The sequence below is a fragment of the Capsicum annuum genome, chromosome 4 (assembly GCF_002878395.1).
Source record: "Capsicum annuum cultivar UCD-10X-F1 chromosome 4, UCD10Xv1.1, whole genome shotgun sequence".
Lineage (NCBI taxonomy): Eukaryota > Viridiplantae > Streptophyta > Magnoliopsida > Solanales > Solanaceae > Capsicum > Capsicum annuum.
Genome location: NC_061114.1, coordinates 8066463 through 8092378, shown reverse-complemented (window position 1 = coordinate 8092378; position 25916 = coordinate 8066463).

Sequence of the window (25916 nt, the reverse complement as noted above, 5' to 3'; positions counted from 1 at the left end):
TTAAATGGGCCAAACTAGGATGATCCTCAATCTTCCTGGCATGCCTCAGTCGATTTTTATCCCACATCATGTCCGGACCTCGAGCCCACCCCAAAAACCATAGCACAATGATTTGGCTCGAAAATGCCCCGTTCGCGCCGTTTTGCTCGTTTGTCTACCCAAATAGCCATAAAAAAATAAATGGACCACATTGGGATGATCCCCAACCTCCCTGGCACACCTCAATCAATTTTTGGCCAATATCAAGCCCGTAACTTGGGCCCACCCCATAACCGTATAGCTCACCGATTTGGCCTGAAAATACCCCAATCACGTCGTTTAGCTCGTTTGTCCACCCAAATAGCCATGAAAAATTAAATTGACCATACTATGATGATATCCAGCCTCCCTGGCACGCCCCGGTCTATTTTAGGTCCATAACATTCCCGAACCCCAGGCTCAACCCCAAAACCATGCATTATGGCACACCGATTTGGCCCGAAAATGCCTGATTCGCCTATTTGTCCACCCAAATGGCAACAAAAAATTAAACAGATCACACTGGGATGATCCCCAACCTCCCTGGTATTCTTGGTCAATTTTTTACCCATAACACGCCCGGACCCCGAGTCCACCCCCAAAACTGTGGTAGCACATCAATTTAGCCCGAAAATGCCCCATTTGTGTCGTTTCGCCCATTTATCGCACCAAATGGCTATGAAAAATTAAACAGACCATACTGGGATGATCCCCAACCTCCCTGGTACTCTCCGGCTAATTTTCAGACCACATAACCCCTGGAACACGGGTACACCCTCGAAACCATGGGCTATAGCTAACCAATTTGGCTGAAAAATGCCCCATTTGCACTGTTTTGCCCTTTTGTCTACCCAAACGGCCACAAAAACTTAAATGGGTAACATTGGAATGATCCCAAACCTCCCTGGCACGCCCCAATCAATTTTTGGCTCACAAAACGCCTGCAGCCTAGGCGCACCCCACAAACCATGGGCTATAGCCTACCAATTTGGCCCGAAAATTCCCCATCCCAAATCGCCACAAAAAATTAAATGGACTACACTAAGATGATCCGAACCTCCCTGGCATGCCCTGGTCCATTTTCAGTCCATAGCACGTCCGAGCCCTGGGCCTTCTCCCAAAACCGTGTGTTATAGCACACTGAATTGGCCCAAAATATTGCGTTTCGCCCGTTTGTCTACCCAAATGGCCACGAAAAATTAAACGGACCACACTGAGATGTTCCCCAACCTTTTTAGCCTGATCAATCAACTTTTTCCCACAACACGCCCGGTCCCCGAACCCACTCTCGAAACCATAGGCTGTACGACACCGATTTGGCCCAAAAATCCCCTATTTATGCCATTTCGCCTGTTTGTCCCCCTAAATAACCACAACAAATCAAATAGACCACACTAGGACATACCCCAACCTCCCTGGCACGTCCCAGCCAATGTTTAGATGACATCACTCTCAGACCATAGGCCCACCCTCGAAACCATGGGTTGCAGCACACCGGTTTGGCCGAAAAATGCTCATTCGCGCTGTTTCACCAATTTATCCACCCAAATGGTCACAAGAAATTAAATATACCACACTGAAATGATCCCCAAACTCCCTGGCATGCCCCGGTCAATTTTTGGCTCACAGCACGCCTGGACCCCGGGCCCTCCCCCAAAACCGTGAACTATAAATCGGCTATAGCACACCGATTTGGCTCTAAAATTCCCTATCCCAAATGGACACAAAAAAGTAAACGGACCACAATGAGCCGATCCCCAACCTCGCTGGCATGCCCCAGTCGATTTTTGTCCCACAACACACCCGAATTCCAGGCCCACCCCCGAAACCATGGGCTATATCACACCGACTTGTCCCAAAAATACCTCGTTTTTGCTGTTTTGGACTTTTATCCACCCAAATGGCCACGAAAAATTAACTGGATCACACTGGGACAATCCCCAACCTTCCTAGCATGCCCCGAGCGATTTTCGTCCCACAGCACGCCCGAGTTCTGGGCCTACCCCTGAAATTGTGGACTATTATAGCACACCTATTTGACCCAAAAATGCCCCGTTCGCGCTATTTTGCTATTTTGTCCAACTAAATGGCCACAAAAAATTAAATGGACAACACTGAGAAGATCACAACAACCCTTGCAAGCCCCAGTCAATTTTTGGCCTACAGCACACCCGAACCCCAGGCTCACCCCTAAAATAGTAGGCTATAGCCCCCTGATTTGGCTTGAAAATGCCCCGTTCACGCCGTTTCGCCCGTTTGTCCGCTCAAATAGCCACAAAAAATTAAACGGACCACTGGGATGATCCCAAACCTCCCTGGCACACTCTGATCAATTTATGGCCCACAGCATGCTCGGAACTTGGGCCCACCCCTAAAGCCATGGGCTATAGCCCATTGATTTGGTCCAAAAATACCCCGTTCGCGCCGTGTCGCCCATTTGTCCATCTAAATGGATACAAAAAATTAAAAGAACCATACTGGGATGATCCTCAACCTCCTTAGAACGCCCTGGTCGAATCCCGGTCCCACCCACAAAATTGTGAGCTATAGCATACCTAATTGGCCTGAAAATGCCCCATCCGCGCCGTTTCGCCTTTTGTCCACCCAAATGCCCACAAAAAAGTAAACGGAGAACATTGAGATGATTCCTAACCTTCGTTGCATGCCCCGGTTGATTTTATAGCCACAGCACACTCGTACCAGGGCCCACCCCTGAAACCATGGGCTATAGCACAACAATTTGCCCGAAAATTACCATATTCGCACCGTTTTGCCCGTTTGTCCACCTAAATGGCCACGAAAAATTAAACAGACCACACTGGGATAATCCTTAACCTCCCTGGCATGCCCTGGTTAATTTTTATCCCATAGCACTCCCAGAACCCGGGCCCACCCCCTAAATCGTGGGCTATAGCACATCAATTTGGTCTAAAAATGTCCCGTTCGAGTCATTTCGCCCGTTTTTCAACTAAATGGCCATGAAAAATTAAACAAACCATACTGGATGATCCCCAACCTCCTGAACATGCCTTAATCAATTTTTGTCCCACAGTACGCCTGGACCGCAGGCCCACCACCGAAACCGTAGGCAATAACACACTGATTTTGGCAGAAAATGACCCATTTACGCTGTTTTGCCCATTTGTCAACCCAGATGGCCACAAGAAATTAAACCGACGACGCTGGGACGATCCCTAACCTCCCTATCATGCGTCGGTCAAAATTTAGCTCACACCAAGTTCGGACCCTGGGCCCACCCCTGAAATCGTGGGCTATAGCACAATGATTTAACCTGAAAATGCCCCGTTCGCACCGTTTTGCCTGTTTGTCCACCCAAATGGCCACTAAAAATTAATCAGAACACACTGGGATGATCCCCAACCTCCCTGGCATACCCTGATCAAATTTTGGCCCACAACACGCCTGAACCCTGGTCCCACCCCTAAAACCGTAGGGTATACCACACCTATTTGGCCCAAAAATACTCAGTTCGCACCGTTTCACCTATTTGCCCACCCAAATACCCACGAAAAATTTAACGGACCACATTGGGATGATCCCCAACTCCCTGTCATGCCCCGATCGATTTTTGGCCCACAGCATGCCCAGACCCTAGGCATATCCTCAAAATCGTGGGTGATAACACACTGATTTGTCCTGAAAAAGCCCCATTTGCCCCATTTAGCCCGTTTGTCCATCCAAATAGCCAAGAAAAATTAAATGGACTACATAGGGACAATCCCTAACCTCCCTAGCATGCCTCAGTCGATTATCGGCCCACAGAATGTTCGGACCCCAGGCCCAGCCCCAAAACTGTAGCACATTGATTAGGCTCGAAAATTCTTTCTTCGCGTTCTTTTGCTCGTTTGTCCACCCAAATGGCCCTGAAAAAATAAATGGAACACATTGGGATGATCCCCAAGCTCCCTGGCCCACCCTGAACAATTTTTGGCCGACAGCATGCTCGGACCCCGAGCCCACCCCCGAAACCGTGGGTTACAGCTCACCAATTAGGCCCAAAAATTCCCCAATTTTGCCGTTTCGCCCATTTGTCCACCCAAATAACCATGAAAAATTATATTGACCATACTAGGATGATCGCCAACCTCCCTGGCATGCCTAGGTCGATTTGTGGCCAAAAACACGCCCGAACCCCGGGTCCACCCCCAAAATCTATGTTATAGCACACCAATTTTGCCTGAAAATGCTCCGTTTGTGTTATTTCGCCCATTTGTCGCCCCAAATGGCCACTAAAAATTAAAAGAACATACTAGGATGATGCCCAACCTCCCTGGTATGCTCCGGCCAATTTTTAGACCACATAACACCCAAACCATGGGCCCACCCTCGAAACCATGGGCAATAGCATACCGGTTTTGACAAAAAATGCCCCATTCGCCCCGTTTCACTAGTTTTTCCACCCAAATATCCGTGAAAAATTAAACATACCAAACTAGAATGATCCCCAACCTCCATGGCACGCCCTGTTCAATTTTTGGCTCATAGCACTCCCGGACCCCGAGCCTATCCCCAAAATCGTGGGCTATAGCACACCGATTTGGCTAAAAAATGCCCTAACCAAAATGGCCACAAAAAATTAAACGGACCACACTGAGCTGATCCTAACCTCCCTGACATACCCCGATCGATTTTTGACCCACAGAACGCCCGAACCCTAGGCACACCCCCAAAACCGTGGGCTATAGCACATCTATTTTGCTCGAAAATGCCATGTTCGCATCGTTTCGCCTGTTTGTCCACCCAAATGGCTACGAAAAATTAAACAGACCACACTGGGATGATTTCTAATATCCCTGGAATGTCCTGGTTGATTTTTGTCATACAGCACACCCGTATCCCCGGCCCACCCCAATAATCGTGGGATATAGCACACTGATTTTGCCCCAAAATGCTCCGTTCATGCCGTTTTGCCTGTTTGTCCTCCCAAATGGCCATAAAAAATAAAATGGACCACACTGGAATAATCCCTAAACTCCCTGTCATACCCGTATCAATTTTCATTCCACAGCACGTTCGGACCCCGAGGCCACCCCCAAAACCGTGGGCTATAGCACACCGTTTAGCTCAAAAATGCCCCGTTCACTTCGTTTTGCCTGTTTGTCCATCCAAATAGCCATAAAAAATTACATGGAACATGCTGGGATGATCCCAACTTCCTTGGCGTGACCTGATCAATTTTTGGCCCACAGCATGCCCGAACCCTGGGCCCACCACCAAAATCGTGGGCTATAGCACACCGATTTTGCCAGAAAATGCCTCATTTACGCTATTTCTCCCGTTTGTCCACCCAAATAGCTAAGAAAAATTAAACGGACTACACCAGAATGATCCCCAACCTCACTGGCATACCTCAGTCAATTTTTAGCCCACAGCATACTCGGACTCCAGGCCCACCCTTGAAACCATGTGATATAGCACATCGATTTTGCTGGAAAATGCCCCATTCATGCTATTTTGCCCGTTTATCCACTTAAATGGCCACAAAAAATTAAACAGACCACACTGGAATGATCCCTAAGCTCTCTAGCATGCTCTGGTTGATTTTCATCACACAACACGCCTGCACCCCGGGCCCACCCCTAAACGGTGGGCTACAAATTTGGCCAAAAAATGCCTCGGTTATGTTTTTTTGCTCGTTATTCCACCCAAATGGCAACAAAAAATTAAACGGACCACACTGGGATGATCCCCAACCTCCCTGGCATGCCCTGATGGATTTTTGGCCCACAACACCCTCGGACCCCAGGCATTCCCCTGAAACCGTGTGCTATATGCCACCAATTTGGACAGAAAATGCCCCGTTTGCGCCGTTTCATCCATTTGTCCACCTAAATGGACACAAAAAATTAAACGAACAATACTGGGATTATCCAAACCTTCCTGGCATTCCCCAGTTGATTTTTGACCCTCAGCTCGCTCGGACCCTGACCCCACCCCCAAAACCATGGGGTATAGCACACCTAATTGTCCAAAAAATCCACGTCCGTGCTATTTTGCTCATTTGTCCACCCATATGGCCACGAAAAATTAAACGGACCACACTAGGATGATCCCCAACTTCCCTTGCATGCCTCGATCGATTTTTGGCCCACAATATGCCCATACCAGGGCCCACCCCTGAAACTGTGGGCTATAGCACACCGATTTACCTTGAAAATGCCTCGTTCGCATCGTTTTGCCCGTTTGTCAACACAAATGTCCACAAAAAATTAAGAGGACCACACATGGAAGTTTTAACCTCCCTGGCATGCCCCGGTCAATTTTTCACCCACCGCACTCTCGAACACTGGGCCCATCCCCAAAATTGTGTGTTCTAGACCACTGATTTGGCCCAAAAATGCCCGTTCATACCATTTCACCCGTTTATCTAATAAATGGCCACGAAAAATTAAACAAACCATACTGGGATGATCCCCAACCTCCCTAGTAAGCCTCGGTCGATTTGTGGCCCATAGCATGACAAAACCCGGGGCTCATAACGAAAATCGTGGGGAATAGCACACCGATTTAGACCGAAAATGCCCCGTTCACGTTGTTTCGCTTGTTTGTCCCCACAAATGGCTACAAAAAATTAAACGAACCACATTGGGACAATCCCCTTCCTCCCTGGAATGCCCCAGTCAATTTATGGCCCACAGCACATTCGTACCCTGGGTCCACCCCCAAAAATGTGGGCTATAGCGCACCGATTTGGCTCAAAAATTCCCCCTTCATACCATTCTGCCCATTTGTCCACCAAAATGGCCACGAAAAATTAAACGGACCACACTAGGTTGATCCTCAACCTTCCTGGCAAGCCCCATTCGAGTTTCCATCCACATCATGCCTGTACCCCGAGCCCACCCCTGAAATCGTGGGCTATAGCATATCGATTTGGCTAAAAATGCCCTGTTCGTGCCTTTTCGACCGTTTGTCCACCTAAATGGCCAAAAACAATTAATTAAACCACACTGAGACGATCCCCAACCTCCCTGGCATGCCCTAGTTGAGTTTTGGCCCACAATACTTCCGGACCTTGAGCCCACCCCTAAAAACGTAGCATACCAATTTGGCCTGAAAATGCCCCTTTCGCACCGTTTCGCTCGTTTGTCCACCCAAATGTAAACAAAAAATTAAATGGACAACATTGGGACGATCCCCAACCTCCCTGACACACCCTGATCTATTTTCGGCCTGCAACACGCCTAGACCCTGGGTCCAGCCCTAAAACCGTGGGTAATAGCACACCGATTTTGCCCAAAAAGATTCCATTCGTGTTGTTTCACCCGTTTGTCCACCCAAATAGCTATGAAAATTAAACGGACCACACTAGGATGATCCCCAACCTCCCTAGCATGCCCTAATCAATTTTTGGCCCATAGCACACCCGAACCCTGAACCCGCCCCCAAAAACGTGTGTTATAGCACACCGATTTGGCCCAAAAATGTCCTATTTCGCCCGTTTGTCTACCCAAATGGCCACAAATAATTAAACAAACCACACTGGGACAATCCCCAACCTCCCTGGCATGCATCAATCGATTTTCAACCAACTACACGCCCAGACCCCGGGCACACCCCCAAAACCGTGGGCTATAGCACACCGATTTGGCTAAAAAATGCTTCGTTTATGCCGTTTCGCCCAGTTGTCCCCCTAAATGGTCACAAAAAATTAAATAGACCACACTAGGATGATCCACAACCTCCCTGGCCCACCCCACCATATTTTTGGACTACATCACTCTCACGCATCAAATCCTTTTGGCGCGGACTGGCACCCATAACTGAGGAGGCCCAAGAGAACTAGCTCATAACCTTATACTTCCCATGCATACCTCTATGACAACCCACAATTCGGACAACATCATGTCGTATATAAAAGGAAATAATCACCATATCCACCTTCCATAACTCAATTACCATATCCACCTTCCACAATTTGATACAACCAAACCATGCAAAATAGTCCATAACCCTATTTCCATCACCTTTCAATAACATCCAATACATATAATCCTCAATCACACATATACATATGGAAAAGAACAAAGGCAAATAATATTCATACCTTAGAATTCACCTCTTGATTATGCAATCCTGTTTCCACAAATAATAGGTGTCGTTCGAAGCTCTCGAGATGACAAACGCAGTTATCGGATTACTTTGGAATTTCTACGGTAGAATCAAAAGTAATTTAAAGGTCAAATTTTACTAGGGTTTGTTCTTTATCAATAATTGATGAAAATGAGTTTTTGAACTCATATACATGTATATATACACATATTCCCATCCATAATATAATAGGGAATGACCAAAATGCCTTTAAAATTTAAATAATGTCAAATCTGTCCTTTGGTGGACTGTTTTGATAAGCTAAAGTAGATCAACCATAACTCTTTGATCTGATATTGGATTTGGGTGAAATTGGTATCGTTGCAAGTATAATTTAAAGGTATTTCATTTCATATAAATTAGGCCACCTAGTTCGACCTGTACAAGGAGTTATGGTCATTTGAAGTTGACCCTGAAAATCTATTTTGATAGGCTGAAGTAAAACGAGTATAACTCCTTACTCAGATGTTGGATTTGGATGAAACTAATTTCATTGGAAAGAAGACTCAAAGATATTTATTTTGATAGGTTGAATCTCTCACATTTCATTATATTAAGGGAGTTATGATCATTCGAAGTTGACCCAAAAATTCGTCTGGCCTCAGTAGTTTGTGTGCAGGAAATTTTCCAACATATTTACTATTCCCAAATATTCCATCCACCATTTTATAGTTTTGAACATGCTCGATTATATCCGAAACCTATCCATTTTTGGAAATATTTATATCGTTGGAAAGCTTATTCAATAACCTTCGGATGGAACCATCGATGGGCAAATTTTGGTATAAATAAAATAAAAAATTAATTGCGTATAAATAAAACCAATACACGTACTTGAATACACCAATACACGCACATTGGGATGATCCCAACCACCCTGGCATGCTCCGATCAATTTTTAGCTCACACCACGCCCGGACCCGGGCTCACCCCCGAAACCATGGGCTATAGCACACTGATTTGGCCCGAAAATGCCCCGTTCGCGCCCTTTCGCCCGTTTGTCCATCCAAATGGCCATAAAAAATTAAACGGACCACACTAGGACGATGCATAACCTCCCTGGCATGCCCCAGTCAATATTTGGCTCACTGCACCCCCAGACCCTAGGCCCACCTTAAAAACCATGGGATATAGCACACCGATATGGCTTTAAAATTCCCTGTTCGCGCTGTTTTGTCTGTTTGTCCACCCAAATGACCACAAAAAATGAAACGGACTATACTAGGATTATCCCCGAACTCCTTAGCATGCCCTGAGCAATTTTTAGCCCACAGCATGCCCGAACTTCGAGCCTACCCCCAAAAAGTCTATAGCACACCGATTTAGCCTAAAAATGCCCCGTTCACGCCGTTTCTCCAGTTTGTCCACCCAAATGGCCATGAAAAATTACACGGACCACACTGGGACGATCCCCAACCTCCCTGGCATGGCCCGATCGAATTTTTGTCCCACAAAACACGCGGAACCTGAGCCCACCCCCAAAAGTATGGGCTATAGCACACCGATTTATCCCATAAATGCCCCCTTCACAGCGTTTTGCCTGTTTGCCCACCTAAATGGTCACAAAAAATTAAACGGACCATACCGGGATGATACCCAACCTACCTGGCATACCCTGATTGATTTTTGGACCACACCACGCCCGAACCATGGGCTCACCCCCAAAAACGTGGACTTTAGCACACCAATTTAGCCCAAAAATACTTTGTTCGCATTATTTCACCTGTTTGTCCACCCAAATGGCCGTAAAAAATTAAACGAACCACACTGGGATAATCCGCGATAACCCTAGCAAAACCCCGATCAATTTTTAGCCCTCAACATGCTCAGAACCTGGTCCCACCCCTAAAACTGTGGGCTATAGCATACCAATTTGGTCCGAAAATACCCCGTTCATGCCGTTTCAATCGTTTATCCATCCAAATGGCCATAAAAAATTAAATAGACCATACTGAGATGATCTTTAACCTTGTAGGAATGACTCGGTCAATTTTTGGTGCACAGAATGCCCGAACACCGGGCTCACACCCGAAACAATGGGCTATTGCACATTGATTTGGCCCGAAAAAGCCCCATTCGCGCCCTTTCGCCCGTTTGTCCACCCAAATGGCCATAATAAATTAAACGGACCACACTAGGATGATGCATAACCTCCCTGGCATACCCTGGTCAATATTTGGCTCACCGCACACCCTGAACCTGGGCCTACCCCAAAAACCAGGGGCTATAGCACACCGATATTGCCCGAAAATGCCTTATTCCCTCTGTTTTGCCCGTTTATCCACCCAAATGACCACGAAAAATGAAATGGATCATACTAGGATTATCCCCAAACTCCTTAGCATGCCCCAATCAATTTTTAGCCCACAGCATGGCCGGACCTCGAGCCCACCCCCAAAAAGTCTATAGGACATCGATTTAGCCTGAAAATGCCTTGTTCATGCCGTTTCTTCGGTTTGTCCACCCAAATAGCCATGAAAAAGTAAACGGACCATACTGAGATGATCCCCAACCTCCCTGGCATTCCCCGATCGAATTTTCTGCCCATAGCACACCCGGACCACGGGCCCACCCCCAAAACTATGGGCTATAGCACACCTATTTCGCCCATGTATGCCCTTTTCGCAGCGTTTCGCCTATTTGCCCACCCAAATGATCATGAAAAATTAAACGGACCATACTGGGATGATCCCCAACCTACCTATCATACCCTGATTGATTTTTGGCCTACACCACGCCTGGACCATGGGCTCACCCTCGAAAACGTGGGCTATAGCACACCAATTTGGCCCGAAAATACCCCGTTCACATCATTTCACCTGTTTGTCCACCCAAATGTCCATAAAAAAATTAAACGAACCACACTAGGATAATCCCTAACAACCCTGGTAAAACCCCAATTAATTTTTGTCCCTCAGTATGCTCGGACCTTGGGCCCACCCCCAAAAACTATGGGCTATAGCATACCGTTTGTGCCGTTTCGCCCGTTTATCCATCCAAATGGCCACAAATAATTAAACGGACCATATTGGGATGATCTTCAACCTCCAGTCATTACTCGGTTGATTTTCGGCCCACAGTTTGCCTGGACCTTGGGCCCACCCCAAAACCGTGGGCTATAGCACTCCAATTTAGCCTGAAAATGTCCTGTTCTCGCCGTTTTGCCTATTTGTCCAACCAAATGGCCAGAAAAATTTAGAAGGACCATAATGGGAGGATCACCAACCTCCCTGGCATGCCCCGGTCAATTTTCACCCTAAAGCACGCTCGGACCCCGAGCCCACCCCTAAAACCGAGGGCTATAGCACACCGATTTGGCCCAAAAATGCCCCATTCGCACCATTTTGCTCGTTTGTCCATCCAAATGGCCATAAAAAATTAAACAGACCATACAGCAATGATCCCCAACCTCCCTGGCATGTCTCGATCGATTTTTGACCCACAGCACACCCCGAACACATGCCCAATTCCAAAACCATGGGCTTTTGCAAACCAATTTGACCCAAAAATGCCCCGTTCTTGTCGTTTCGCCCATTTGTCCAACCAAAAGGCCACGAAAAATTAAATGGACCACGCTAAGACGATCCCTAACCTCACTGGCACGTCCTAGTCAATTTTTGGGCCACAACACGCCCGGACCCCCAGCCCACCTCCAAAAATCATGGGCTATAGCATACCAATTTGGCCCGAAAATTCCCCATTCGCGCTGTTTCACCCATTTGTCTACCCAAATGGCCACAAAATATTAAACGGACCATATTGGCACAATCCGCAACCTCCTTGGCATGCCACGAGCAATTTTCGGACCACAGAACGCCCAAACCCCGAGCCCACCCCTAAAACCGTGGGCTATAGCACATCGATTTAGCCCAAAAATCCCCCGTTTGTGCTATTTTGCCCATTTGTCCACCCAAATGGCCACGAAAAATTAATCAGGCCATACTGAGATAATCCCCAACCTTCCTAACATATGCCGATCAATTTTAGGTCCACAGCACGCTCGTACGCTAGGCCCACCCCTAAAACCCCAGGCTATAACACACCGATTTGGCCCGACAATGCCCCGTTCGTGCCGTTTCGCTTGTTTGTCCAGCCAAATTGACACGAAAATATAAACGGACCACACTGAGATGATTCCCAACCTCCCTGGCATCCCTCGATCAATTTTCAACATAAATAAGGCCCGAACCCTGGGTCCACTCCTAAAATTGTGGCCTATAGCACACCGATATAGCCCAAAAATACCACGTTCATGCCATTCTGCCCGTTTGTCCACCCAAATGGCCTCAAAAAGTAAAATGAACCATACTGGGACGATCGCCAACCTCCTTGAAACATCCTGATTATTTTAGGTCCACAGTACACTCGGATCCCGAGCCCACCCCCAAAAACGTGGGATAAAACACACCGATTTAACTCAAAAATGCATCATACGTGCCATTTTGCCTGTTTGTCCACCCAAATAGACACGAAAAATTAAATGGAACATACTTGGGTGATCCCCAACCTCCCAGGCACACTGCGATTGGTTTTTGGCACATAGCACGCCCAGAACCTGGGCCCACTCCTAAAATCGTGGGCTATAGCACACCGATTTGGCCCAAAAATGCCCCGTTTGTGTTGTTTCGTCCGTTTGTCCACCCAAATGGCCACAAAAATTTAAACGGACCATACTGGGATGATACCCAACCTCAATGGCACACCCCAATAAATTTTTGGACAATAAAATGCTCGAACCCCGGAACTACCCCAAAACCGTAGGCTATAACACACCGATTTTACCAAAAAATGCCCTGTTTGTGCTCGTTACGCCCATTTTTCCTACCAAATGACCACAAAAAATTAAATGAACCATACTGGGACAATCCCCAACCTCCTTGGCACATCCCGATCAATTTTTGGCATGCTGCACGCCCTGACCCTTGGCCCACCCCCGAAACCGTGGGCTATAGCACACCAATTTAGCCTAAAAATGCACCATTCATGCTATTTCACCCATTTTTCAACCAAAATGGCCACGAATATTTAAATAGAACACACTGGGATGATCCCCAACCTCCCTGGAATGCCCCAATCAATTTTCGGCCAACAGCATGCCCGGATCCCGGGCCTACACATAAAATCGTGGGCTACAAAAGAAATTAAACAGACCATACTTTGATGATCCACAACGTCCCTGGCATACCCTAGTAAATTTTTGGCCAACAGCACTCCCGAACCTCGATCCCACCCCCAAAACCATGGGGTATAGCACACCAATTTGTCTCGAAAATGCCCCGTTCACGCTGTTTCGCCCATTGACCACCCAAATGGCCATGAAAAGTTAAACGGACCACAATAGGATGATCCCCAACCTCCCTGGCATGCCCCAATTAATTTTTTTCCCACAGCACGCCCGAATCCCGGGCTCACCCCCTAAACTGTGGACTATAGCCTACCGATTTGGCCTAAAAATGCCCCGTTCGCGCCGTTTCGCCTGTTTGTCCACCCAAATGGCCACAAAAAAATTAAACGGTCCACACTGGGATGAACCCCAACATCCCTGGCATACCTCGAGAATATTTTTGGCCCACAGCACGCCCGAACCCTGGGCCCACCCCTAAAATTATGGGTTATACACACCAATTTGGCCCGAAAATGCCTCATTTATGTTGTTTCACCCGTTTATCCACGCAAATGGCCACAAAAAATTAAAAAGATTATAATTGGACGATCCCCAAGCTCCCTGGCATATCTCGATCAATTTTCACCTCACAGCATGCCCGGACCATGGGCCCACCCCTAAAACCATGGGTTATGGCACACCATTTTAGCCTAAAAATATCCCGTTCGTGCTATTTCACTCGTTTGTATGCCAAAATGGCCACAAAAAATTAAATGGACCATACTGAAATAATTCCCAACATATCTGGCACGCCCGGTCCTTGGGCCAACCCCTAAAACTGTGGGTTATAGCTCACCAAATTGGCCCAAAAATACCCCATTTTTGCCGTTTCGCCCGTTTGTTCACACAAATAGCCATAAAAAATTAAATTGACCGCACTGGGATGATCCCCAACCACCCTGGAATGTCTTAGTTTATTTTTTTCCCATAACAAGACATGACCCCGAGCCCACCCACGAAACCATGGGCTATACCATACTGATTTAGCTTGAAAATGCCCCATTCTCTCGGTTTTGCCCGTTTATCCACCCAAATGGTAACAAAAAATTAAATGGACCACACTGGAATGATCCGTAACCTCCCTAGCATGACCCAGTCAATTTACAGCACATCAATTTTCCCCGAAAACTCCCCATTCGCACCGTTCTGCTCATTTGTCCATCCAAAATGGATATGAAAACTTAAATGGACCATACTAGAATGATCCCCAACCTCCCTGGCATACTCCGGTCAATTTTTAGCCTACAACAGGCCCGAAACCTGGGGCCATCCCCAAAACTGTGGGTTATAGCTCACCGATTTGGCCTGATAATGCCCCGTTCGCGCCGTTTTGCCCGTTTATCCACCCAAATAGCCGCAATAAATTAAACAGTCTACACTGGGATGATCCCCAACTTCCCTGGCATGACTCGGTCTATTTTTCGCCCACAGCATGCTCGGAACCCTATCCCACCCCTGAAATCGTGGGCTATAGCACACCGATTTGGCCCTAAGAAGCCACATTCGAGCTGTTTTGCCTGTTTGTCTGCCTAAATAACCACAGAAAATTAAATGGACCACACTGGGATGATCACCAACCTCCCTGGCATGCCCCAGTTGATTTTTGGCCATAGCATGCACGGACCCCTGGCCGACCCCAAAAATCGTGGGCTATGGCACATCGATTTGGCTTTAAAATGCACCGTTTATGCCGTTTTTCCCACTTGTCCACCTAAACATCCACAAAAAATTAAAAGGACCACACTAGGATGATCCCCAACCTCCCTGCCATGCCTTGATCATTTTTCAACCCATGACACGCCTGGACCCTAGGCTCACCCCCAAAATCGTGGGCTATAGCACACCGATTTGGCCAAAAAATGCCCCATTCACACTATTTTGCCCATTTTCCCACACAATTAGCGTTGAAAAATTAAACGGACCATACCCGGATGATCCCCACCTCCCAGGCACACCCCGATCAATTTTTGGCCCATAGCACGTTCGGACCCCAGGCTCATCCCTAAAGTTGTGGGCTATAGGACACCGATTTGGCCCAAAATTCCCAGTTCGCACCGTTTCGCACGTTTGTACACCCAAATAGCCATGAAAAATCAAATGGACCATACTAGAATGATCCTCAACCTCCCTGGCACACCCCGGTCTATTATCGGCTCACAACACACATGAACCCTTGGCCCACTCCCAAAACTGTGGGCTATAGCACACCGATTTGGCCTTAAAATACCCCGTTCATACGTGTTTTGCCCGTTTGTCCCCCAACATGGACACTAAAAATTAAATGGACCACACTGGGATGATCCCAAACCTCCCTAGCACGTCCCGATCAATTTTCGGCCAACAGTATGCCTGGACTCGAGCCCACAACTGAAACCGTTGGCAATAGCACACCTATTTGTCTTGAAAATGCCCAGTTCATGCTGGTTTGCTCGTTTGTCCACCCAAATGGCCAAGAAAAATTACACGAACTACACTAGTATGATCCCCAACCTCCCTGGCACATCCAATTCAATTTTCAGCCCACAGCACGCTCGGACCTTGGGTCCACCCCAAAAACTATGGGCTATGGCATATCTATTTGGCCTAAAAATGCCTCGTTTGCGCCGTTTTGCCCGTTTGTCCACCCAAATGGCCACAAAAAAACCACACTATGAAAATCCCCAACCTCCGTAGAATGTATCGGTCAATTTTTGGCCCACAGCACGCCCGGACCCCGAGCCCACCCCCAAAACCATGGGCTATAGCACACCGATTTGGCCCAAAAATGCTACGTTCGTATCGTTTCGCCCGTTTGTCCTCCCAAATAGAAATGAAAAATTAAACAGACCACACTCGGATGATCCCTAGCATCCCTGGCAAGTCATAATCAATATTCAGCCTACAACACGCCTGGACCTCAGGCCAACCCCCGAAACCGTGGGCTATAGCATACCAATTTGGCACAAAATTTCCCTGTTCATACCGTTTCACTCGTTTGTCCACTTAAATGTTCATAAAAAATTAAACGGACAACACTAGGATGATCCCCAAGCTCCCTGGCACTCCCCAATCAATTAACACCCCATATCACGCTTAGACCCCGGGCCACCCCCAAAACTGTGAGCTATAGGACACCGATTTGGTTCGAAAAAGCCCTGTTTGTGCATATGTCGCTCATTTGTCCCCCCAAATGTTCACAAAAAATTTAATGGACCACATTGGGACAATTCCCAACCTCCCTGGCAAGCCCCAATCTAATTTTGGCCAACAGCATGCCTGGACCCTAGGCACACCCCCAAAACAATGGGCTATAACACACCAATTTAGCTCAAAAATGCCCCGTTCGCGCAATTTCGCTCGTTTTTCCACCCAAATTGCAACAATAAATTAAACAAACCATACTGGGAAGATACACAACCTCCCTGTCATATCCCGGTCAGTTTTGGCCCACAGCACGCCCATACCCTGGGCCCACCTCTTAAACCATAGGTTATAGCACACTAATTTTGCCGAAAATACCCCGTTCGCGCTATTTCTCCTTTTTGTCCGTCAAAATGGCCACAAAATATTAAATCGAACACATTAGGATGATCCTCATCCTCCCTGGCATGCCTCGGTTATTTTATGACCCACAGCACGCTCGGACCCCAAGCCTACCCTCAAAACTGTCGGCTTTAGCAGATCAATTTTTTCCCAACAATGCCTCATTCGGGCAGTGTCGCCCATTTGTACACCCAAATGGTCATGAAAAATTAAACGGACCATGCTGGGATGATCCCAAACTTCCTCGACATACCTCAGTCAATTTTTGGCCCACAGCACACCCGGACCCTAGGCCCACCCTTAAAACCGTGGGCTATACTACACCGATTTTGCCCAAAAATGCTCCGTTCGCACTGTTTCGCTTGTTTGTCCACCCAAATGGCCACAAAAAATTAAACGAACCATACAGAGATGATCCCCAACTTCCCTGGCATATTTCGGTCGATTTTTCACCCACAGCACGCCCGGACCCTATGCCCAACTCCAAAACCATGGGCTTTTGTAGACCAATTTGACCAGAAAATGCCCCGTTCATGTCATTTTGCTTATTTGTCCAACCAAAAGGCCACAAAAAATTAAACAGACCACACTGGGATGATCCCCAACCTCCCTGTCATGCCCCAATCAATTTTAGGGCCACAACAAGCCAGGACCCTAGGCCCACCTCCGAAAATTGTGGGCTATAGAACACCGATTTTGCTCAAAAATTCCCCGTTCGCACCGTTTTGCACGTTTGTCTACCCAAATGGCCACAAAAATTAAACGGACCACATTGGAATAATCACCAACCTCCCTGGCATGCCTCGAGCAATTTTTGGACCACAAAATGCCTGGAACCCAAAGCCCACCCCCAAAACCGTGGGCTATAGCACATCAATTTAGCTATAAAATGCATCGTTTGCACTGTTTTGCCCGTTTGCCCACCCAAATGGCCATGAAAAATTAATCGGACCATAATGTGATGATCTCCAACCTCCCTGACTTATGCCGATCAATTTTAGATCCATAGCACTCACGTACCCTAGGCCTACCCTTAAAACCCAAGCTATAACACACCGATTTAGCCTGACAAAACCCCGTTCGTGCCGTTTAGCTCATTTGTCTACCCAAATGGAAACAAAAAGTTAAACGAACCACACTGGGATGATCCCCAACCTTCCTGGTATGCCTCGATTGGTTTTTGATTGAAAGCAGGCCCGGGCCATGGGCCCACCCCTAAAATTGTGGGCTATAGAACATCGATATCACCCTAAAATACCACATTCGTGCCGTTTTGCCCATTTGTCCACCCAAATGGCCACAAAAAATAAAACGGACCATACTGGGATGATCCCCAACCTCCGTGACACATCCCAGTTGATTTTAGTTCCACAGCGTGCTCGGACACCAGGTCCAACACCAAAAAAGTGGGATAAAACACACTAATTTGACTCGAAAATACGACGTTCGTGCCATTTCTCCTGTTTGTCCACCCAAATAGACACAGAAAATTAAACGGACCACACTGGGATGATACCCAACCTCCCAGCCACGCCTTGATCGGTTTTCGACAAATAGCACATCCAGATCCCAGGCCCACCCCCAAAATCGTGGGCTATAGCACACCGATTTGGCCTAAAAATGCCCCGTTCGCACTGTTTTGCCCGTTTGTCCACCAAAATGGCCACGAAAAACTAAACTGACCATACTGGGATGATACCCAGCCACTATGTCATGCCTTGATAAATTTTTGGACAATAAAATGCTTGAATCCCGAACCCACCCCCAAAACCGTAGGTTATAACGCACCGATTTTGCCCAAAAATGCCCCATTAGTGCTCGTTTCGCCCATTTTTACCACTAAATGACCACGAAAAATTAAACGGACCATATTGGGATGATCCCAAACTTCCTTGGCATACCTCAGTCGATTTTTGGCCCACAGCACGCCTGAACACTAGGTCCACTCCTAAAATCGTGGGCAATAGCACATCGATTTGGCCTAAAAAGGCCCCGTTCGCGCCGTTTCGCCTTCATTCCACCCAAATGGCCACAAAAAATTAAACAGACCACACTGGAATGATCTCCAACCTCTTTTGCACGCCCCGATCAATTTTTTTCCTACTACAGACCCGGACCTCGGGCCCACCCCAACACCGTGGGCTACATCACACCAATTTGGCCCAAAAATTCCCTATTTGCACTGTTTTTCCCTTTTGGCCCTCAGCACGCCTGAACCTCGAGCCCACCCCCAAAACCGTGGGCTATAGCATATCAATTTGGCCAAAAAATGCCTCGATTATGCCATTTTGCCTGTTTGTCCAGCCAAATAGCCAAGAAAAATTAAACGGACCACACTGGGACTATCTCCAAACTCCATAGCACGCCCTGGTGACTTTTTGTCCCATAGCACACCCAGATCCCGGGCCCACCCCCAAAACCGTGGAATATAGTACACAGATTTAGCCGAAAAATGCCCCATTTCTCCTGTTTGTGAACTTAAATGGCCACAAAAACTTAAACGGGCTATACAGGGATGATGCCCAACCTCTCTGGCATGCCTGGATCAATTTTTTGCCCATAGCAGGCCTATACCACGAGCCCACCCCCAAAACCGTGGTTTATAACACATCGATTTAGCCCGAAGATACCCCATTCGCGCCGTTTCGCCAGTTTGTACACCCAAATAGCCACAAAAAATTAAAAGGACCACACAAGGATGATCCCCAACCTTCCTGGCATGCCCCGATCAATTTTGGCCAACAGCACGCCCGAACCTCGGGCCTACCCCGAAAATCGTGGGCTATATAGCACACCGATTTTGGTCAAAAATGCTCCGTTCGCACCGTTTTGCCCGTTTGTCCACCCAAATGCCATGAAAAATTAAATGGACCACACTGTGATGATTCCCAACCTCCCTGGCATGCCCCAGTCAGTTTTTAGCCCACAACATGCCAGGACCTCGGGCCCACCCCTAAAACCGTGGGCTGTAGTGCAGTGATTTAGCCCAAAAATGCCCCGTTAGCGCCGTTTCACCCGTTTGTCCACTAAAATGGAAACAAAAAATTAAATGGACCACACTAGGATGATCCCCAACCTCCCAGGCACACCGCAATTAGTTTTTGACACATAGCACGCCCATACCCTAGGCCCACCCCCAAAATCGTTGGCTATAGCATACCAATTTGGCCCGAAAATGCCCCGTTCGCGCTATTTTGCCCGTTTGTCCACCCAAATGGCCACGAAAAATTAAACGGACCATAGTAGGAGGATACCCAACCTTCATGGCACACCCCAATAAATTTTTGGACAATAAAATGCTTGAACCCCAAACCCACCCTCAAAACCGTAGGTTATAACACACTGATTTTGCCCAAAAATACCCCATTTGTGCTTGTTTCGCCCGTTTTTCCCACTAAATGACCACAAAAATTAAACGAACCATACTGGGACGATCCCAAACTTCCCCGGCATACCTCGGTCAATTTTTGGCCCACATCACGCCCGAACCCTAGGCCCACTCCCAAAACCATGGGCTATAGCACACCGATTTGCTCTGAAAAGGCTCTGTTTGCTCTGTTTCGCCCATTTTTCCTCCCAAATGGCCACGAAAAATTAAACGGACCACACTGGGACAATCTCCAACCTTTTTGGCACGCCTCAATCAATTTTTTTCCCACTGCACACCGGACCTCGGGCCCACCCCTAACGCTGTGGTCTACATCGCACCGATTTAGCCCAAAAATACCCTATTCACATCGTTTCGCACGTTTTTCCACCCAAATGGCCACAAATATTGAAATGGACCACACTGCGATGATCTCAACTTCCCTGGCATGCCCCAATCAATTTTTGGCCCTCAACACACCTGAACCTCGAGCCCACCCCTAAAACCGTGGGCTATAGCACACTGATTTGGCCTAAAAATGCCTCGATCGCGCCGTTTTGCCCGTTTGTCTAGCCAAAATAGTCACAAAAAATTAAATGGAACACACTGGTACTATCTCCAAGCTCCCTGGCACACCTCGATGACTTTTCGGCCCATAGCACACCCGAACCCTGGGCCCACCCCCAAAACTGTGGAATATAGTACACCGATTTAGCCCAAAAATGTCCCGTTCATCCCATTTCTCTCGTTTGTTAACTTAAATGGCCACGAAAAATTAAACGGACTATACAGGGACGATCCCCAACCTCTCTTGCATGCCCCGGTCAATTTTTTGCCCATAACACGCCTGTACCCCGAGCCCACCCCTAAAACCGTGGTTTATAGCTCATTAATTTAGCCTGAAGATGCCCCGTTTGCATCGTTTTGCCAGTTTGTACACCCAAATAGCCACAAAAAATTAAAAGGACCACACTAGGATGATCCGCAACCTTCCTGGCATGCCCCGGTTAATTTTTGGCCCACAGCATGCCCGGACCTCGGGCCTACCCCCAAAATCGTGGGCTATAGCACACCGATTTTGGTCGAAAATGCTCCGTTCATACCGGTTTCCCCGTTTGTCCACCCAAATGCCATGAAAAATTAAATGGACTACACTGTGATAATTCCCAACCAACCTGGCATGCCCTGGTTAATTTTTAGGCCACAACACGCTAGGACCCTGGGCCCACCCCTGAAACCATGGGCTATAGCGTAGCGATTTAGCCCAAAAATGCCCCGTTAGCACTGTTTTGCCTATTTGTCCACAAAAACAGCAACAAAAAAATTAAACAGACTATACTGGGATGATCCTCAACAAACCTGGCATACCTCGGTCGATTTTTGGCCCACAGCACGCCCGAACCTCGAGTCTACTCCCAAAAAGGATATAACATACCTCTTTAGCTCGAAAATGCCCCGTTCGTGCCGTTTCACCCGTTTGTCCTCCCAAATAGTAATGTAAAATTAAACGAACCACACTAAGTTGATACCCAACCTCCCTGCCATGCCCCAATCTATTTTCAGCCCACAGCACGCCTGAAGCTTGGGCCCACCCCTGTAACCATGGGCTATAGCACACCAATTTTACCTAAAAATGCCCTGTTCTTGCCGTTTTGCCCGTTTGTCCATCCAAATGGCCACAAAAAATTAAATGGACCACATTGGGACGATCCTCAACCTCCCTGTGAGATAAGTACGACTATGAAGATCAACGTGTGTACAAGTGCACAAAATTATCATCCTAGGAATTTCAATGTTGAGACGTGAGATGGACCAAAGACAGCCAAAGACGCCCATTTTCTTATTTGCTACACTAGAGGGGTGCCCTTTGAAGGCTTTTCATTAAAGGGGCACTTTTGTCATTTTAAGTCTAAATTGTTATGTAATATAAATAGAACAAGATAGGTCTTTTGAGGCTTAGTTTATTATTGTTGTAAGTTTTAACATTTGAAACACCAAATTCCTCTCTCTACTTGAGGCAAATTGAAAATTGTAACAAGGATAGCAATTCAAAGGTGGAATCTCTTGTAATTGTTTGGTTTTGAGAAACCTTGGTGCTCGAGTGGTGGAATCCTCTCTTGTGTTATCGTAAGAGTTAGGTGTTCATGTGTGGAGGTGTTAAGGGTCTTAGAGTTGTATTTACACTTTGGTTACTAGGATTTACACCACCTTTGTCTAACTATCTATCCTTTTGATTGTTTTTATCTTGTAGTAGTTTGTATCTTGTGTTGTAAGCCGTGTGGTGTTGTCTTGTTATAACATTATTTTTTTTCTTCGTTGTTCATTATATTGTGTTTTAACTTAGATTGGTTTGATGATTTTGGTGTCACCAACACCTTGTAAACTTGTGAAACTCGTATTCTTGTTCTTGGCCGAAACTAGCTCTCAAAGGGTCCTCGGTTTGTGCCTTGTTGAATGGACTATTTTGGTGTCATTTCGTGAGTTCCTAGTCTCTCTCGTATCACCCTGGTATGCCCCGGTCATTTTTAGACCCACACCACGCTCGGACCCTAGGCCCACCCCTGAAATCTTCGGTTTTAGCACACTGATTTGTCATGAAATCGCCCCGTTCGCGCCATTTCATCCATTTGTCCTCCCAAATGGCCATGAAAAATTAAAGGAACCATACTGTGATGATCCCCAACTTCCTCGTCACACCCCGATCAATTTTTGGCCCACAACACGCCCGGACCCTAGGCCTACCCCTAAAATCGTGCGCTATAGCACACCGATTTGGCCCAAAAATACCCCATTTGCACCCCTTTGCCCATTTTTCTATCCAAATAGCCACAAAAAATTGAACAAACCACACTGGGACGATCTCCAACCTACTTGCCATGTTCCGGTTGATTTTCAGCCCACAGCACACCGAACCCCAGGCCCACCCCCAACACCATGGCCATGAAAAATTAAACGGACCATACTTGGATGATCACTAGCTTCCCTGGCAAGCTCCGGTTGATTTTTGGCCCACAGCATATACCACACCGATTTAGCCCAAAAATGCCTCGTTCACATCGTTTCACCTATTTGTCCTCCCAAATAGCCATGAAAACTTAAATGGACCAGACTGAGACGATTATCAACCTCCCTGGCACTCCCTAGTCGATTTTCAGCCCACAAAAAGACCATACCCCAGGCCAACCCCTAAAAGCGTGGGCTATAGCACATTGCTTTGGCTCAAAAATTCCCCGTTCGCAGCATTTCGCCCGGTTGTTAACACAAATGGCTATGAAAAATTAAACGGACCACACTAGGACGATCCCCAACCTTACTAGCACACCCCAGTAAATTTTTTGCCCACAGCATGCCTGGACCTAGAGGCTACCCCTGAAATCGTGGGCTATAGCTCACTGATTTAGCCTGAAAATGCCCCGTTTGCGCCGTTTTGCTCGTTTGTCCACCCAAATGGCCATGAAAAATAAAACGGGCCATACTGAGATGAACCCCAATCTCCCTGGCATTCCCTGATTAATTTTTGGCCAATTGCATGCCCGAACTTCTGGCCCACCCCAAAATTGTGGGCTATAGCACACCAATTTGGCTCGAAAATGGTATGTTCGCGCCGTTTTACCCGTTTGTCCACCCAAATGACCATGAAAAATTAAAAGGACCACACTGGGATGATCCCTAACCTCCTTGGCACGCCTAAGCCAATTTTTGGCCCACAGCACGCCCGAACCTTGGGCCAACCGCTAAAACCGTAGGCTATAGCACACTGATTTGACTTGAAAATGCATCGTTCGCGCCTTATTTCCCATTTTTCCACCTAAATGTCCACGAAAAATTAAACAGACAACACTAGGATGATCCCCAACCTCCTTGCTATGCCTCGATCATTTTTTGGCCCATGGCACGCCCGAACCTCGGGCTCACCCCCAAAACCGTAGACTATAGCACATTGATTTGGCCGAAAAATGGCCCGTTCATGCCGTTTTGCTTGTTTTTCCACTGAAATAGCCACAAAAAATTAAAAGGACCACATTGAGATGATCACTGCCTCCATGGCACACCCCGATCAATTTTTTGCCCACAGCACACCCGGACCTCGGGCCCATCCCTAAAACTGTGGGCTAAAGCACACTGATTTGGCCCAAAAATGCCCCGTTTGTCCAGTCAAATAGCCACGAAAAATTAAATTGACCATACTAAAATGACCCCCAACCTCTCTGGCACACCCTCTCCTCGGGCCCAACCCCAAAATGGTGGGTTACAGTACACTGTTTTGGCCTGAAAATGCCCCTTTCGTGTAATTTCGCCTATTTGTCCACCCAAATGTCCAAAAAAAATAATACGAACCACAGTGGGACGGTCTGCAAACTCCCTGGAATGTATCGGTTGATTTTAGGCCCACATCATACCCGGACCCTGGGCCCACCCCAAAACCGTGGGCTATATAGCACATTAATTTACCTTTAAAATGCTCCGTTCGCTATGTTGCGCCTATTTGTCCGCCCAAATGGCCATAAAATATTAAACGGACCATACTAAGATTATCCCCAACCTCCCTGGAACACCCCGATCAATTTTTCACCTACAACAAGCCCGGACTCTAGGCCAACCCCCAAAGCGTGGGCTATAGCACATCGATTTGGCCCAAAAATTCCCCATTTGCACCGTGTCGCTCGTTTGTCCACCCAAATGGCAACAAAAAATTAAACGGAATATACTGGGATAATCCCTAACCTCCCTGGCACACTTTGGTTAATTTTCAACACACAGAACACCCAGACCCCGGGGCCACCCCCGAAATCATGGGCTATAGCTCACCGATTTGGCCTAAAAATGCCCTGTTCGTGTCGTTTTGCCTGTTTCTCCACCTAAATAGCCACAAAAAATTAAATGGGCCACACTGGGGTGATTCTCAACCTCCCTGTCATGCCTCGGTCGATTTTTGGCCCATAGCATGCCTGGACCCCTGGCCCACCGCCAAAACCGTGGGCTATAGCACACCAATTTGGCCAAAAAATGTGACGTTTGAGCCATTTTCCCCATTTATCCACTCAAATGACCAAAAAAATTAAATGGACCATACTAGGATGATCACCAACCTCCCTAGTACACCCTGGTCTATTTTTGGCCTATAGCACGCCCGAACCCTAGTCCCACCCCTAAAATCGTCGGGTATTGCACATCGATTTGGCCTAAAAATGAACCGTTTGCCCCGTTTTGCCTGTTTGTGCACCCAAATGTCCATGAAAAATTAAACGGACCACACTAGGATGATACCCAACCTACCTGGCATACCTCGATCATTATTTAGCCCAGGACAACCCAAACCCCGGGCCCACCCTCAAGACCATGGGCTATAGCACACCTATTTAACCAAAAAATGCCCCGTTCGCACTATTTCGCCCGTGTGTCCACCAAAATGGTCACAAAAATTTAAATGAACCATACTAGCAAGATCCCCAACCTCCCTGGCACACCCCGGTTGATTTTTGGCCCACAACACGCCTGAAACCCAAGCCCACACCCAAAATCATGGGAAATAACACACCGATTTAGCCCAAAAATACCTAGTTCTTGTTGTTTCGCCCGTTTGTCCACCCAAATGGCCAAGAAAATATAAAAGGACCACACAAGGATGATACCTAAACTCCTTGGCATGCGTCAGTCGATTTTCAGCCCATGACACGCTTAGATCCTGGGCCCACCCCAAAAATTGTGGGCTATAGCGCATCGATTTAGCCT